The 18,055-nt window shown below is 41.0% G+C and overlaps 1 pseudogene across 1 annotated transcript in view; it reads right to left on the bottom strand.

The window, feature by feature from the left end:
- Positions 1-2,686: 2,686 nt before the first annotated feature.
- LOC119466992 overlaps positions 2,687-18,055 on the bottom strand; it is a 40,669-nt pseudogene continuing 25,300 nt past the window's right edge. Inside the window, exon 2 of the transcript XR_005195505.1 lies at positions 2,687-4,819. The product of XR_005195505.1 is annotated as a heat shock protein HSP 90-beta-like (transcript). The remainder of the gene's footprint in view (positions 4,820-18,055) is intronic.

The following is an 18,055-nucleotide window of genomic DNA, read 5'->3' as shown; positions in this document are numbered from 1 at the left end:
ACTCCACCTCAAAAAGAAAAAGAAAAATACTTAAAAAAAAATTAACTGGGTGTGGTGGCGCATGCCTGTAATCCCAGCTACTCAGAAGGCTGAGGCAGTAGAATCGCTTGAACCTGGGAGGTGGAGGTTGCAGTGAGCTGAGATCTGGCCGTTGGTACTCCAGCCTCGGCGACAGAACAAGACTCTTTTTTTGGGGGGGGCGGGGTGGGGAGAATGGCTTTAACCTTTGATATTACATGCAGAAAGCTCTTGGAGATATATGAATTATTTTATTCATGGGTAGTTATATGCATTTTCTTTACAGAGGGGATCTGTTTAACCCTGGACTTTCTTGGCTGGGTAAAAAAAATCTTGAACATAAAAGTAATTTATGGACCTATTTTCCAGGCACTCATACCCAACTCCCTAACAACTTCCAGAGTGGCTGAAGGTAATTGTGCTGTTTCTGTTTTTACCTACCTCTCAACTCAGCTTGCCCCTGACTTCATTCTAATTTGGAGTTCTTTTTACTTTGTGGACTCAAAGGCCACCAAGGATGACTCCACACTCATATCTCCTAGCTTAGTACCACCAGTGGTAAGACAATGACTCTCAGTCCCCTATATGGGTCTTATAGACAACCATCACCACTTACTGAGACTAGGGTGTTGAGCCATTCTGGTTAATCAACCTGAGTCATCTTTGCACCCTGCCCCCAAACATTGATATTGACATTCTTAGAGAGCACATGGAGTGGGGCGGGGGAGTGCTCTAAAGGTACCAGGACAAGAGGGTTGGGAAGCACATGGAGCAGGTAAAGCTCTAGCAAACAGATTTCTATTGGGTTCACCATTTCCCAGATTTTCAAGGGATCTGTTTCCAAAAGGTCAAGAAAAGAGTTCTTAGGAGCAAGAGCTATATTGTGGACCTCCCAGTAGATTACATGAAACACTCTCTTGGCCTAACACAAGAAGGCAGAGTACTTGGTTTTTACACAGGAACCCATTTTTTTCATCTATACCAGTGTGCTTTGAATACTCCCTCTGCAATTTAAATGTACTTGTGATTTTAGTTTTTTCATTAGAAGACACATGGCGTTTGGGTTCACTTCATCTGCACAGCCTACTGAGAGGAAAATTGTCAATTTACTTGGAACAAGTAAAGACAATTCTGTTTTCTGTAAAATATAATTTGCAAACAATATGATTTTATCATGGCTGCCCTTCTGTGAATGTGCATTTCTGAATGACTGTCACAAATTTTATCAGTCTGAACTCAGATGAGTCCTAATCCAGAGAGATCTCAAATCCACACTCATTTGTTCTTGGCCTCGATCTCAGTGCCTGGGAATTCTTCGGTAGCAGTGCATGCACCACGGGTTTAATACATTTACAGCATTACATGAACACTCAACTTTTTTGTCTTTCTTTTTGGAATTAAAATAAATAATATTTTAGGCCATTCTAAAGTGGGGACTAATCTTTCCCAGGACTGATAGAAAACTTCTCTCCAGGAAAATAGAAATGAGACAATATTTTGTGCAGAGGGAGCCTCAAAGAGAAGAGCCAGCTTCCATTGCTCTTAATTGGGGAGTCTATTTTAATGTTCTATTGAGGCTCTTTTTGATGGTCCATTAGGGTCCATTAGGAAGGATATTACACTCCTGGGAGCTCTGTGTTGGAGGCTGAATGGGAAGAGCTGGCATGCTTGAGCAGCAAGGAAGAGAGGAACAGTGGGAAAAGAACCTGAAAGCCAGGCGTATTGGCTCCAGTGCTGGCCTGCCACTTTGTTTGAAGGAAGCAATGTTGTATCAATAGCCCACCAGCTGTCCAGTCCTTCAGGGAATCGAGTTCTACCACTGGGATAATTCTACCTGCTATTTCCTCAGGACAAATGCAAGATTCAGGGGACTTGTGGGCACCTAGGCGATTAAAGCTATGTTTCTCAACTTTGCGTCCAAATCCAAGCTTTTGGGCTTACGCTGAGCTGCAGTAATGGGGAAGGAATTTTACTATTCCATACACAATATTTTCAATTGAAAATTGCGGGGACTGAGCAATTGACTGTACAGGAGAGTCAACTGCCAATGTCAGCACCCATTCCCACTCACCTGGGATAGAGACTCCATGCTCTTCCCTAAATCACAGGGGCTGAGGCCTGGGAATGATATTTTCCAGAATTCCTTGCAGAAAGATTTCAAATTAGATTTAACCAATGGTGTGCACTAAGGTGTGATTAGAAAGTGGGCAGATAAGATCAGATGGGTTCAGGGTGGTGGGGAGAGATTTGTGAAAGGTTACAATATTATAACTAAATAGGAGGAAAATAAATCCTAGTGCTCTATATCACTGTAGGATGACTATAGTTAACAAAAATAAATACTTTCAAATAGCTGCAAGGAAGATCTGAGATGATGAATGTGCTAATGATCCTGATTTGATTGCTGTACATTATACATATAGAAACATTACTATGTACCCCATGAATATGTTCAATTAAAAATAGTTTTACAAAATAGTTAAAAAAAAAAGGAAAAGATCAGCTGAGGCAAAATCAATATTAATCGTTGTGGGCGGATACATGGGTTTTGGCCTTTGCTTGTAAGCTTCTGCAATGGCCTGCAGGTGTTATCCTCGAATGACCTGTCTCTTGCTGCTGGCAGTTGTTCTATCAGTGACCATTCTGTGACTTTTTTTCGGGGGGGTATAAAATGGCATATTCTTTATTTTGCATACTTTAATTTCAGAACAAAATGAACAAACTAAAAAAAATTCCACAATACACAACATCCAGTGCTGGTGTCAGAGTAGGGAGGAAATGGGGGCTTGACACCCTTGTTTCCTGCCTTCAACACAAGGACAGGACAGAAAGAAAACGCTAAACATCAGCAGCGGGAGCCAGGTGGGACAGGGGCACTCGAGGCTGCAGTTGGAGCCATGGGACACTATACAAGGGCATGAGTTTTCCAACTATGAACTCCTAATCGACTTCTTCCATGAGAGATGCATCCTCATCACCCTCAGGAGTGGGAAATCTCATCAGGAACCACAGCACTGGGCTCTTCTGCTGCCACTTCATCTTCATCGATACCCAGACCTAGCTTGATCATACAGTGGATGTGGTTGGAGTGGGTCAGGGGATCCTCAAGGGAAAAGCCGGAAGAGAGCAGGACGGTTTCAAACAGCAGCACCACCATGTCCTTGACTGCCTTGTCATTCTTGTCTGTCTCAGCTTTCTGTGACAGTGTCTCACAATGAGGTGGTCGGGGTTGATCTCTAGGTGCTTTTTGGTCATCATATAGCTCATGATGGAGTTGTCCCAAAGTGCCTGGCCTTTCATGATCCACACTATATTGGCTGTCCAGCCGTAGTTGCTGGTCACAATGCAGCAGCATCTCCTATTGGAGATTGTCACCTTCTCAACCTTCTTATCTAAGCTTTCTTTCATGAACTTGCAAAAGTTCTCAAACTTTGCCTTGCTCTCCTCCATTTTTTTCTTCTCCTCATCCTCAGGTAGCTCCAGACCCTCCTTGGTAACGGAGACCAGGCTCTTCCCATCAAACTCCTTGAGCTGCTGCACACAGTACGCGTCAATGGGCTCTCTCATATATACCACCTTGAAGCCCCTCTTTCGCACTCACTCCACGAAACCTGAGTTGGCCACCTGCTCTTTGCTCTCACCAGTGAAGTAATAGATGGACTTCTATGTCTCCTTCATGCGAGAAACATACTCTGACAGAGTTGTCGTCTCTTCTCCAGACTGGGAGGCGTGATAGCGCAGCAGCTCAGATAGGTGGCGTCGGTTAGTAGAGTCCTCGTGGATTCTAAGCTTGAGATTTTTAGAGAATGCCTCATAGAATTTCTTGTAATTCTTGTCTTCCACCAGCTCAGAGAAGAGCTCGAGGCACTTCTTAACAATGTTTCTGAGAATGACTTTCAAGATTTTGCTCTGCTAGAGCATTTCTTGGGAGATGTGCAGGGGCAGATCTCTAGAGTCAACCGCACCATGGATAAAGTTGAGATACACTGGTATCAGCTCATCACAGCTGTCCATGATGAACACACAATGGCCATGGAGTTTGATGTTGTTGTTTTTTCTTCTTGTTCTCAAAAACGTCAAAGGAAGCCCAGCAAGAAATGAATAGCAATGCCCTGAATTCCAACTGACCTTCTACAGCAATTGCTTGACTGCCAAGTGGTCTTCCCAGTCATTGGTGAAGCTCTTTTAGCATTCTCCATACTCCTCTTGGGTGATGTCATCAGGGTTTCTGGTTCAAATAGGCTTGGTCTTGTTTAGTTCTTCCTGATCAATGTATTTCTCTTTGATCTTCGTAGTTTTCTTCTGTCATCCTCCTCATTTGAACCCACATCTTCGATCCTGCGCTTTTCTTTATCATCTTTGTCTCCCTCTTCTTCTCACTTTTCTCTTCCTCTGCCTCATCATCACTAATTTCATTCTCTTGTTCCTTCTGCAAATAAAGGGTGATGGGATAGCCTATGAACTGAGAGTGCTTCTTCACGACTTCTTTGACCCACCTCTCTTCTAAGTACTCTGATCTTCTTTAAAGTGGAGGGTCACTTTGGTATCCCTGCCAATGGGCTCACCATGGTCAACATGCAAAGTGAAGGAGCCTCCAGCAGAAACCTCCCAGGCATACTGTTCGTCATTGTTGTGCTTTGCGATCACAACCGCTTTGTCTGCCACCAGGTATGCGGAATAAAACCCAACACCAAATTGCCCAATCATGGAGATGTCTGCACCAGCCTGAAGAGCCTCCATGAATGCTTTAGTAGCAGACTTGGCAATGGTTTCCAAATTATTTATGAGATCATAAATAATTCTTGGTGTTTTGAACAAAGAATTGGACAAAACACACAGGAAAGCAAGGAAAGAATGAAGCAACGAAAGCAGAGATTTACTGAAAATGAAAGTACATTCCATAGGGTAGGAGTAGGCCGATCAACAGCTCAAGGGCCCTGGTTACAGGATCTTCTGAGGTCCAAATACCCTCTAGAGGTTTTCCATTGGCCACTTGATGTACACCCCATGCAAATGAAGTAGTAGGCTGAGATCAGTCTGATTGATTGTGGAAAGCAACCAGTCAGAGGCTGAAGTGAAGTTATTAAGTTACACCCATGCAAAAGGTGTAAAGCAGCCAATTAGAGGCTAAATTGAAGTTACAAAGTTACACTCCTATGCAGATGAAGACTTGGCCCACAATCAGTCTTACTGGTTGTGGAAAGCACAGTTTTCCATCTGCCACACAGAAAAGGGATGGGGGTTGCAAAGAGAGTAGCCTCTGGTCCTTTTGTTACTTTGGCGTGAAAAGTTGGGTTTTTCCTTTCGGTTTAGTTCTAGGAAGTCAGCATGAATCAGTCTTAGGTTCCCTGCCTCCAGACCCTATTCTTCTGCCTCAACCATGGTACATGGAACAATCGGATACACTAACAATGTATTTCACTGTTTTGCTTTTACTGTTTGTCTCTCCCCACTGAATTCCATAAAGTTAGACATTTTGATCTGTTGTGTTCACTGCTATATCCTCAATAACTAAATTGTACTTGGCACCTAAAAGGCACTCAATAATACTTGTTGAACAATTGAACCCCACTACCCAAGATATAACCACAGCTAATTTGTTTTCTTTCCTTCTTATATAAATATATATTTAACAGTTTTATATGGAGGGAATCTTAGATTCTTGTTTTGTTTCTATTTTTATTTTACCCCCACTCAGCCTGAAGGAGTGTACCTCAAAGAGAAAGGAAATGAAGATGCTCATTATTTTTCAAGGACTTTAGCTGTGGAGTGGACGGGTGAGTGTAGCATGGTATCTAGCACTTGGATAGTCTTCTTGCCCTGTTTCTTGCTGGCTGGGCTCTTATGCTGGTGTCTGAAAAAAGAAAGATGCAACAATTAAAAAATAAAGCAAAACTACGCTTCGCTGAAATGCCTGAAAGATGTTGCTTAATGAGACAAAACCATACAGATATTTATTCTATCTTAGGAGACAGCGATCTGGCTTCTCCGGGTTGGGGTAAGCCACAGGGGCCTGAGTGTGAGCCAGGGGATCCAACGCCTGGAGCAGGAAGCGGCAGAGGGTGTCACCTGAGCGGGTCCAGCAGGGGAAGACAGCATGACAGGCTCTGTCCCACAGCCAAGAGGACTTGGTTTCCAAACAACAGCCTGTATGTTCTCAGGCACACAGGAGACACCCCGTGGAGACTTTCTGAATGGGTTGAGAGGAATTTAGGAGGCAGGGGCTCCCACAGAGCCTGACAGTCCTGTGTTTTCACTCTTATTGTGGACTCTATTTTGCTGTCAGGCTCGGGTGGCTTGAGAAGCCACAGATGATACCTTTGCTGCTGCTGCTGCTGCTGCTCCTACTGCAGTGGTTGCAGGTTCTGTTACCATGTCCCTTCCCCCACCTTGTGTCACCCCTGTTCTCCCACTAATATGCTACTATGGTACCTGTTAGTATGGCTGCTGCTGGGAACATATTATGCTAATTAGAGACTTGGTTCTTTTAAAGGTCTTTGTCAAAGTGGTATTATTGGGCTCTAATTTGTCAGTAAACATAAATCCCAACTGGAGGTCTGAAATCTTATGGCAACATATTTTGTCCAAATAATCCAGATGACTGAGAACAGCCCTGTCTGATAGGACTTTCTGCACTGAGGGGAGTGTGGCTGCTGAGCTCTTGAATTGTAGCTAATGGGATAGAACTGGAATTTAAACTTCATTTATAACTAATTTTAATTAATATGAATTTAAAATGTTAGTATCCCCATGTGGTAGTGCAAATCTAAAATATACATTTATGTTTTAAAGGCTATAATCTAAAAGAAAGCACAGAATTTAATGCAAATGTAGTCCTTGGAGGACAGTCATCTAGGTGACCTCTGGCTTGAGACCTTCTGTACCTTTGCTCTCGTGGCACTCACCATGTGATGATTTTGGTGGCTAATCCTTGATATTTAGGAAAGGGATGCTTTTGTCTCATTCCAGTAACAAGATAAGCTTATTTACAAATTAAGAAAATGACCGCAATGGAATCCCAGCACTTTGGGAGGCCTAGGTGGATGGATCACTTGGGGCCAGGAGTTCAAGACCAGCCTGGGCAACATGGAAAAACCTGGTTTCTACAAAAAATACAAACATTAGCCATGCATGGTGACTTGAGCCTGTTGTCCCAGCTACTTGGGAGGCTGAAGTGGGAAGATTACTTGAGCCGAGGAGGTTGAGGTGGCAGTGAGCTGTGATTGTGCCACTGCACTCTAGCCTGGGCAACAAAGCAAGACCCTGTTAAAAAAAAAAAAAAAAGTGACCACGGGATAAAGAAATTGTTATTAGACAAGGTTCTCCAGAGAACAGAACCAATGAGCCCCCCCCAACACACACTCACAGATTTATTATGAGGTTGGCTCACATGATGAGGGATACTGAGAAGTCCTGTGTCTGCTGTCTGCATGCTGGAGACCCAGGAAAAGCTAGTGGTGCAGTTCCAGTCTGAGTCTAAAGGCCTGAAAACCAGAGAAGTCAATGGTGTAAGTTTTAGTCCAAGAGCCGGAGCAGACGCACATCCAAACTCAGTCAGGAAGCAAAGGAGGTAAATTCCTCTTTCTTCTGCCTTTTTGTTATCAACACATTGGATGATACCAGCGCACACTGGGGAGGGCAGTCTACCTTATTGATCCACCAATTTAAATGCCAGACTCATCCAGAAACCCCCCCACAGGCACACCCAAAAGCAACGTTTAATCTGGGCACCCCATGGTGCAGACAAGTTGACAGAGTTAACTTTCATACCATCCATCTAGTGTATCAGCAAGAGATGGATTCTCTGGATGTGCTGAACCAGTTGCTAGACCTCGAAGACTGATGACCAGAGCTGGGATTGTGATGCATTCCAGAAGGAGATGCCCCATGAGGGCCCAAAACTGGCTGGTCACCCTCTTATGTCACCTTGTCTTTAATCCCTATAACTGCTTTTCAAAACAATCAGTGATAATCACTCTACCTAAGAAGTCAGGTACTGCATATTGTATTGCCACTTTAGCCCAGGCATTCTGCCAGGTGTTTCACTGTGTGGCACTTTATTTTTTATTTAATTCAAATTTGCAATGAGCAGTAATTTAATTTTACCCTTATTGTATACACGAGTCAGCTGAGCCATTCTGCTCTGGTCTCCTAGCTAGAATGGGGCACTTGGCCTTGAACTTGGGACTCTGGTTCCCAAAGACAGCATTCTTCTGTGCCACCTTGCCACCAAAGGTGTGCTGAAGGTAGCTTCAGGAAGTCAGGAAATGTAGTTTTATGCACTTGCATTGAAATGAATGAACTCTTCTTAAGCAACAAAGTATAAACTACCATAGTTCCCCTAATAGCATACACCCCACTTAGGTTTTGGGCTTCCATTTTATAGAGCATATGTTTAAAATGAGATCCCCTGCAGAGTCCTCTTGTGAGCACTTTCATTATCTTTGAGAAATTTGTCAAAAGACACTTGTTTCTACCAGGCTCTTGTTTACAAAGAAACCCTTTGTTGTTCACAGAGGCCCTCCAGTTGCAGGACTGGGGAAAAACCACAGCATTTTCTGGATAGTCTTGAGTGAGCAGAAGTGGGTCCTCTGGGAACACAGGTTACATTTTGTCTTGGACTTTGCTCAGCTGTCAGCATGTCAGAGCAATGATGCTGCCTTTTGCAGCTGTGCAATAAAAGAGACACAAACCAGATATTTGATAGGACTAGAGGTAAGGGAACAGAGTGGTTGATGTTTTCCCAGCAGTCCTGGCTCCAGGAATTGTGGGTGGGTTACTGACAATAAACAGAGAACGTGGCTGAGAATAGGCATTCCCAGAGCATCCAATGTGATGTTTGTATTTTGAAGACATGATCAAGCCACGTTGATCTTCGGTCTGTGGAGAAGCCTGATATGGGAATAGATCTGTGAACAAAAGGTTTGGCTGTGTCTCCACCCAAATCTCATCTTGAATTGTAGCTCCCATAATTCCCATGTGTTGTGGGAGGAACTCGATGGGAGATAATTGAATCATGGGGGAAGTTCCCCCTTATTGTTCACATGGTAGTAAATAAGTCTCACGAGATCTGATGGCTTTAGTTTCCCCTTTGCTTGGCTCTCATTTCTCTCTTTGCTGGCCACCATGTAAGACATCCCTTTGTTCTTCCTTCCTCTTCTGCCATGATTGTGGGGCCTCCCCAGCCATGTGGAACTGCGAGTAAATTAAACCTCTTTCCTTTATAAATTGCCCAGTTTTGGGTATGTTTTTATCAGCAGTGTGAAAATGGACTAATAAAAAGCCCTCCTGTGATGCGCTGTGTGATCACATTCTTTTGAGCTTCCTCTGAACAGATTCAGGATAGTGCCCTCAAACGTGCTTCTAACTCAGATTTTACTCAGCAGCCATTTGGATCTGAGAGGAGTTTTCCTAATTTCCCAAGAGGCCTGCCTGGCAGAGTGAGTTGTGGTGGGGAGGGTGTGCATTTTGGAGTTGGGCAAACCTGTCCATCCTGTCAATGTCCTTGTTTAGCCCTGTGACTTTGGGGAAGTCGTTTCTCCCCCAGCTTTACTGAGGTGTTATTGACAAATAAAAATTGTATATATTTAAAGTGTATAATGATTCGATATATGTAAACATTGTAAAATAATTATCAGGATCAAGCTACTTAACACATACATCACCATTTTTGGTGTATGTTATGAGAATGCTTAATATCCACTCTCCTAGCAAATCATAAGTGTACAGTACAACATTGTTAACTATAGTCCTGCTGTACATTATAGTTATGCTGTACATTAGATCCTCAGAACTTACTCATTTTATTTCTGCAAGTAGGAAAGTCATTTCTGAATGGACAACTGTAGTAGAGCCTTCTGGTGTTATCCATAACTAGTTATCAGACTACAGGAGAAAACAAAAACTGAGAAGCTTTAAAAGCACAATAATACAAAGGCACATGTTTCTTAGCTGTCCCAGTGCTCATGCTATCACATGTCATGTGGCTCCTGGGAAACTCCACTGTATCCTTGTGAGAAGATGAGAGTGAAAAAGGCAAACAACATGTCAGTATTATTAAGAAAGAGTTTTGACCTTGCAGATCTTCAGCACCCCTAGGATTACCCAGATCACACTGAGAACCGCTGTTGCAGTATTTCAAATCTGTATTTTAAATACAGATACCTCAGAGCCTTTGCTCAGGATGTTCTCTCTGTCTGAACTTTCCCTCAGATATTTTCATCTCCCACTCCCTTAGCACCTTTGCTTAAGAAAGGCGTTTGCTACCTTTCTTAATAAAGCTTATCCTGACCACCCCATTTAAATTGCAATTACTGCCCATCTACTATCACCACTCAAATTGTTCCTTATTCTGCTGTTTTTCCCATAGCGCTTATTACCATCTAATAGTATCTTGTTTATTTATTTATGCTAATATTATATAATTTGCTTATTTACTGTCTATTGCTGTTAGAACATGAGTTTCGGCCAGGCGCGGTGGCTCACACCTGTAATCCCAACACTTTGGGAGGCCGAGGTGGGCGGATCACCTGAGGTCGGGAGTTCGAGACCAACCTGACCAACATGGAGAAACCCCATCTCTCTTAAAAAAAACAAACAAACATGAGTTTCATGTTTTGTCCATAGATTTATTCCCAGCACCTTTAAGCACATCTGGCGTGTAGTAGGTGCTCAACCAATATTTCTGGGAACGAAGGAAGAGAAAACTTCCATGAGATTAGACATGTTTAAAAAATGTTTTATTTTTAATTTACAATACTTGTATATATTAAATACAATGTGACATTTTTGATATATGTATACATTGTAGAATGTTTAAATCAAGCGAATCAACATACCTATCACTTTACCTACTTACCATTTTTTTTGTAGTGAGGACTTTTAAAATCTAATCTTTTAGTAGCTTTTAAATGTAGAATAATTATTATTAACTGTAATTGACATGCTGTGCAATAGATCAAGAAAACTTATTCCTTAGGTACTTTTTTATTTTTTAAGTTCTGGGATACATGTGCAGAACATGCAGATTTGTTGTTACATAGGTATATATGTGCCATGATGGTTTGCTGTACCTTTCAACCCATCATCTAGGTTTCAAGCCCACATGCATTAGATGTTTTCTGTAATGCTCTCCCTCTTTTTGCTTCCCACCCCCCGACAGGCCCCGTTGTATGATGTTCCCCTCCTTGTGTCCATGTGTTCTCATTATTCAACTCCCACTTATAAGTAAGAACATGTGGTGTTTGGTTTTCTGTTCCTGTGTTAGTTTTCTGAGAATGATGGCTTCTAGCTTTATCCATGTCCCTGCAAAGGACATGAACTCATTCTTTTGTATGGCTGCATAATATTCCATGGTGTTTATGAGGCACTTTGTTTTATTCATTGCTATTATCTCTAGTGCCTAGAACAATTCTGTGAGCATATTGGTGAATGAATGAGCAAAGTGAAAATCCAGTCTTTTTAGGTTGTCAAATCCCATACTTATAACCTGTAGATCTTAGAGATGATTCAGAAAGTTTTTACTGGGCTATGCTTCTTAGTGATGGGATGAAATGCTAGAGTTTCTGTGTGCTTTTAAGTCTCATTTTACTTAGTCATGTATTTATTATCAAAGGAAGTTTAAATTGAATGAGGATGAAAAACCAGCAGATGCAAAGGGCCTGTAGGTAGCCTGAAGCCCAGCAAAGTTAGTTCCCTTTCTTTTTATTTTTTTAATTATTCTTTTTAATTTTTATGTTTTTTATTTTTTTGAGACAGAGTCTTGCTCTGTCATGCAGGCTGGAGTGCAGTGGCATGATCTAGGCTCACTGCAACTTCCGCCTCCTGGGTTGAAGCAATTTTCCTGCTTCAGTCTCCCAAGTAGCTGGGACTATAGATGAGTACCACCATGCCCTGCTAATTTTTGTGTATTTAGTAGAGACACAGTTTCACCATGTTGGCCAGGCTGGTCTTGAACTCCTGGCCTCAGGTGATCTGCCCGCCTTAGCCTCTCAAAGTGCTAGGATTACAGGTGTGAGCCACTGTGCCTGGCCCAGTTATCTTTCTTTTTCTTGTCATCTTCCTTTTTGTTTTTCACGATCTTGGTACTAAGAGGGCGTGCATTACATATTGTTCAGGCCTTCTTAAAAGCAAATGCCTTTGAAGGCTGATCAGAGGGGCAAGTTGAGTCTTTAATATAAATCCTGTTGCTAAAAGCCCATTATCGTTGGCTGAAAACTGTGGTATGAGGTGCCTAAAAAGAGCAAAAGGCCTGCCACTTCCAATCAAAGCTGGTTTTCTCTTTGACCTCTCTCACAGTTCACCTTTCTGCAGTTCCTTATGGCATTTGTGTAAGAAGCCAATGGCAGCCAAGCAGTGAATGTTAGGAGTGAAGTCTTATCAGTTATTAGCAATTGCCTTGCAAATGTACAAGGTTGGCATTATTATTTCCACTTATGTTAGGTGCTAGAAACAAGGGCTGTTTGAAAAGGGCCCTTTAAATGCCAATGTCTAAATTACATACTAACTTTACTGGTTCTTAGATTTTTAAAAGTTGTTATCAAAATTATTTCTGTACATTCTTCCTCTGGAGTCATTCTTTTATTTCTATTATAAGTCCGCATTGGACTTGCATCCTTCTTTCAAGGAAGGGAGAATGTTGAAGAAAGACTAGGTGAGACCTGTACCTAAATAATGAAAGATTGGTGCTGCTGTCGCTGCTGCTCTAAGGGAGCACTCCATGGGAGTTTACTTTGTGTCAGACTCTGGTCTAAGCTTTTACACACATTAATGCTGTACATTATTATATATATGTGAATAACTTTAATACTTACAAGGCAACTGGAAAAATATTATCATCTCTATTTTACAGATGAAGAAAGTGAGCACAGACAGGTTAAGTACATTGTTTAAGGTCATATAGCTTGTGAGCAGTGGAGAGGTTTCTAGCCAGGATTCAGAGCCTGGAAGCTTAACCAGAAGAGGTGAAGAAAGGAAAGATTCTGGAATTAAATTTACCAAGAGGTTCTATGGCTTTCATGTGGAAAGAATGTGGCAGTTAAGATGGTGGCCTGAAAGGATAACTAGGATTGGAAAAGTAGAGATGGGAGAGGGAAGGAAACATTAGAGAAGTTTTGTCCAATAGCACATTTTGCAGTGTTGGAATTGTTCAGTATCTGTGTCATCCCATATGGTAGCAACTAGCCACATATGCCTATTGAACACTTGAAATGTGGCTAGTGTGACTGACGAATGAACTTATAATTTTGTTTAATTTTAATTAATTTAAATGCAAACAGCCACACATGAATAGTAGCAGCCATATTGGTCAGTGTAGCCATAGGAAGCACGAGCATAATGATCACAGTATCATAGGGCACCAAGAGTTCTTCATTTGTAGGTGTGAGTAGGATACTAAAAGAGTTTGAGTGAAGTAGGTGTGAAGTAGAAGTGAAGTAGGTGTGAGTGAAGGATAGTAAAAGAGATGAGCAAGAAAGGCTGATGGTTGATGATGAATGTCACAAGAGGAATCAGATTTATTTTGAAGACAATGAAGGACTGGTCAAAATTTCAGATGTGGAAAATAACTTGATAAGCTATGTGCTTAGCGAAGAAAGAGAGGGCACAATAAATTGACAGATGAACAGGTGGTAACCTGGGTAGCACATTTTGACAGTATTGCATCAGAAATTTTTATGAAGAATTTTAGTACAATTCTTAGATTTATTATACAAACCAGGGAAAAATAATTGGTAAATAACTTAGGTAGCATCTGATTTTTTATTCTTTTGGGTAGTGTAGCCTTATTTGCTCAGCTATACCTATAACGTCTAATTCTTAGCACAGACTGTTTATTGCAAGTAACCAGCATGAGTGGGCTTAAGCAAAAATGGGTGATTGTTAAAAAGACAGGTAGTTCTTGGAATCCAAGAGCAGTGGGGCTCTGAAGAGACTGGAATCAAGAATGAGAAAGTGAGCAGGAACCTAAGCAGTCCTCATTCTCCTCTCATTTATGCCTTTTTGTATATCTGCTATTATTCTCTCTCTGCCGATTGCTTGCCCTACTTCCCTCGACTGCAGTGGGAAAATGATGACTGTCTTCAAGGTATTGAGTTTACATCTCAGTTGCAACCATATGCAAAGACTAATTACCTATTTCAGAATCCTAGTTCAAAGACAAGGAGCTTGGGTCAGGCATCAATTTTGGTTTCAGCAATCACAGAGATGTAGAGTCAGAAACACAAACCATGTTTGCAGGGGAAGAAGGTGAGGAGATGAATTCTCAGGAGTAGAAGGTCTTTGTGACTTGGGCAGTAGCATAAATGGTGGTTATCACATTTCACTATTGCTATGAAAATGTTGACTGAGCTTGGGTTCCAACTGAGAAACACAGAATGAATAGGCATTTACACCTACAATAAATACAGACAGGAGTTGAAACCATGTTGAGAATTGGCATTCAGAATGTAAACAGAACGCTGACAGGTCAGCTTTGCTAATTTTTCTATCCTGCTAAGCCCATTAGCTTATCTTTGTTTCACCTTTTGTAACATGTGCTCTAGTCTTAGAAAAGCATTTTCACCTAGTTAGGATAAAGACTGCTCCTGCTATTTCACACGTTACACAGAAAGTTTCAGAACATTTAATAGTACAAGCAATAATATCTGAGAGATTTTGCAACATAATGCAAGAGGTATAGAAATGAATGCCACATGTTGATAATTGTCTCTCATATTCTAAATACATTTTTAAAAAGGTGCTGAAAATTAATTATATATTAATTGCAGTAAATGAAGGTAGAACTATTCAAATAGAAGTTTGGGGAGAGTAGAAACCACGGTGGTGTCATAATATATCAAAACCTCATGTTATTTTGAGAGGGCAACAACTCTGCCATTTTGGGCACGTCTTAATTCTTTAAAAAACCACGTGCGAAAAGTGCTACATTTACACTTGTAGAGTTAACAAGGTATATATTTTTTAAATATAAAGTAATGTAGACTTTTAGGGTATGGGCTCTGTAAGCATGAGGTCAAGATTAGAAAGAACAGGGTCATCGAGATGGCTGACTAAAGGTGCCTACACTCACCTACTCCATAAAGAAGAACCAAAACAAAACATAAATAACTGCACCTTGAGTAGAGTATCTAAGGGAGAACACTGGAACACAGAAAGGAAGAGATCAAAACACTCTGAAGCACAGACACTCAAGATGGCAACATGGAAAGGGAAGCAAAAACACACAGCTGAAATTGGCTTAGAACCAAGAAGCACTTTCCATTGTGGGAAAAGATAAGCCAGGGAAACGATATCCAGAATTACCCATTACCAGTGTGAATACTTGCAATCCCAGCTATAGCAGAACCCCATAATCTTGGCAGGCCTTGAGCCCAGTGCAGGAAGCTGCCTGGAGTTCATGTGGCTGAGTTACTCTAGAGAAGGAACTCATGTTAGGTACCCCCACACTCCATCACAACACACTGCCTGGAATGCAAGTTTCTCTGGCTTGGTGCCATTTTGAAAACAGAACCACTGCTGGGATGCATTCTGTTTTGGAGCCCAATACCATCTGCATCTCCACATTCTTGGGGTTTGCTATCATTTCACCACATCCTCACAAAAAGGTTCAATGTCGTGGACCCAGCTAGACCCAGCAATACAGCTACAACATTGGTACCTGAGTACACACAGCACTGTATGCTCCAAGTAACAGGCAACTCAGCACAGTGAAGAGGATGCCTCCATGACTGAGGGAGCTGACACATACTGCCCACAAGGCCTGAGAACTGTCACAAGAACTTGTTCAATGCCTGCTGCTCTCAGTATTCTTACTCTCTGAACTGCCTGAGCCACTGTACATTGTTTGCACTCTTCAGTGACTTGGGTACAGCCCACCTGGTGCATGCCACCACCAGTAACCTTGCCCCCATGACCAGTGTAGCCACTGTATCTGGCACACCTCCATCCCCGCAGGGCTTGAGGAGTAGCCTGCTTGGGAGCCCCCCAGCCTCAGCAAAGCCACACCATTGCTTCCACAAACACCCATAGTCTAAGCCACTGAGGCATTTGCTGATACTGTTGACATTGATTACAGCCAAGAAATCACAGGGAGACTACACTACTACACTCACCCAGAGCAAAAGCCAAGGTGCCTTACCCATTCAACCGTATAGGACACATCTATAGGAAAAAGCCTTTCCCTATGAAAGCTACTGCATAAAATTGGAAAAGGCAACTTCCACCATATGTGCAGGTATTAAGAGAGATATACAAAAACCATGAAAAAGCAAGGAAATGTAATACCTCCAAAGGAACACAGTAAGTCTCCAGTACTAGACCCCAAAGAAAAGAAAGTTGATAAAATGCCTGAAAAGGAATTCAAATAGTGATCTTAAGGAAACTCAGAGACCTACAGAGAATACAAATAGACAATTCAATGAAATCGGGAAAGCAATTTATGATCTGAATAAAAAATTCAACCAAGAGATAGATATCATTTATAAAACGAAACAGAAAGTCTTCTGGCTAAAGAACTCAATGAATAAAATAGAAATACAGTTAAGAGCTTAAACAATGACTAGATCATGCAGAAGAATTTCACAACTTTAAGGCAGTTCTTTTGAAATAACCCAGTGAGACAAGAAGCAAACACAAATAATGAAAGCCTGTGGGGTTTATGGGACACCATTAAGTGGACAAATGTTCACATTACATAGTTAAAGAAGGAAAGGAAATGTGAAAAGACATAGAAAACATACTTAGTGAAACAATAACTGAAAAATTCAAAGTTTTGGGAGAAATGTGGACATCCAGATTCAAAAAAGGAATCTTGATTCAACCCATAAAGGCCCTCTCTGAGGCACATCATGGTCAAATTTTAAAAAGTCAAAGAGAGAATTATAAAAACAAGAAAGAAAAGCATCAAGTCACATGCAAGGAAATCTCCATTAGACTAATGGCAGCTTTCTCAGCACAAACTCTACCGGTCAGTAGAGAATGAAATGATATATATTTAAAGTTCTGAAAGAAAAAAAAAACCTGTCAGCCAAGAATACTATGCCCAGCAAAGCTGTCATTCAAATATGACAGAGAACTAAAGTTTTTCAGACAAGCAAAAACTGAGGAAATTCATCACCACTAGACCAGCCTTGCAAAAAATGCTTGAGGGAATCCTACATGCAGACATGAAAAAGTGGTAACTACCATCATGAGAACACACACAAGTATAAAGCTCACTAGTAGAGAAGATATATCAATGAGAAAGAAGAAATAAAATCTTATCACTATAGCAAACCACCTAACCACAAAGATAAAAAATGAACCACTAGGAAAGAAATGAGATATAAAAACAACCACAAAATAACTAACTGACAGGAGAAAATCCTCATTAATTAATAATAACCTTGAAAATAAATGGATTAAATTTCTTAATTAAAAGTTACAGACTAGATGAATAGATTAAAAATACCCAATTATATACTGTCTAAAAGAAACTCATTTCACCTGTAAAGACACTGAAAGAACACACTGAAAGGGAAGGGATGATTAAAGGTATTTTATGAAAATGAATACCAAAAATGAGCAAAAGTAGCTGTACTTAGATGTAATATACTTTAAGACAAAAACTGTAAAAACACATAGAAAGGTCATTATATATGATAAAGGGATCAGTTAAATAAGAAGATATAACAATTGTAAATGTATATGCACCCAACATAGGAGCAGCTTGATATGTAAAGCAAACGTTATCAGATCTAAAGGGAGAGGTAAACTCTAGTACGATAATAGTTGGGGATTTAAACACCTCACTCTCAGAACTGAGCAAATGATCTAAACAGAAATCCAACAAAGGAACATCAGGTTTAAACTGCACAATAGACCAAATGAACCTGAAAGACATCTACAGAACATTTCATCCAGTAGTTGCAGAATACACATTTTTCTTATCAGCACATGGGACATTCTCCAGAATAGACTGTAAGTCAGGCTACAAAACAAGTCTCAAGAAATAGTTTAAAAATTGAAATCATATCAAGTGTCTTTTATGACAAATCTTAAA

The sequence above is a fragment of the Cebus imitator genome, unplaced genomic scaffold (assembly GCF_001604975.1).
Source record: "Cebus imitator isolate Cc_AM_T3 unplaced genomic scaffold, Cebus_imitator-1.0 Scaffold249, whole genome shotgun sequence".
Lineage (NCBI taxonomy): Eukaryota > Metazoa > Chordata > Mammalia > Primates > Cebidae > Cebus > Cebus imitator.
The sequence above is the reverse complement of the archived record's forward strand: the minus strand, read 5'-3'. Positions and strand labels throughout refer to the sequence as shown.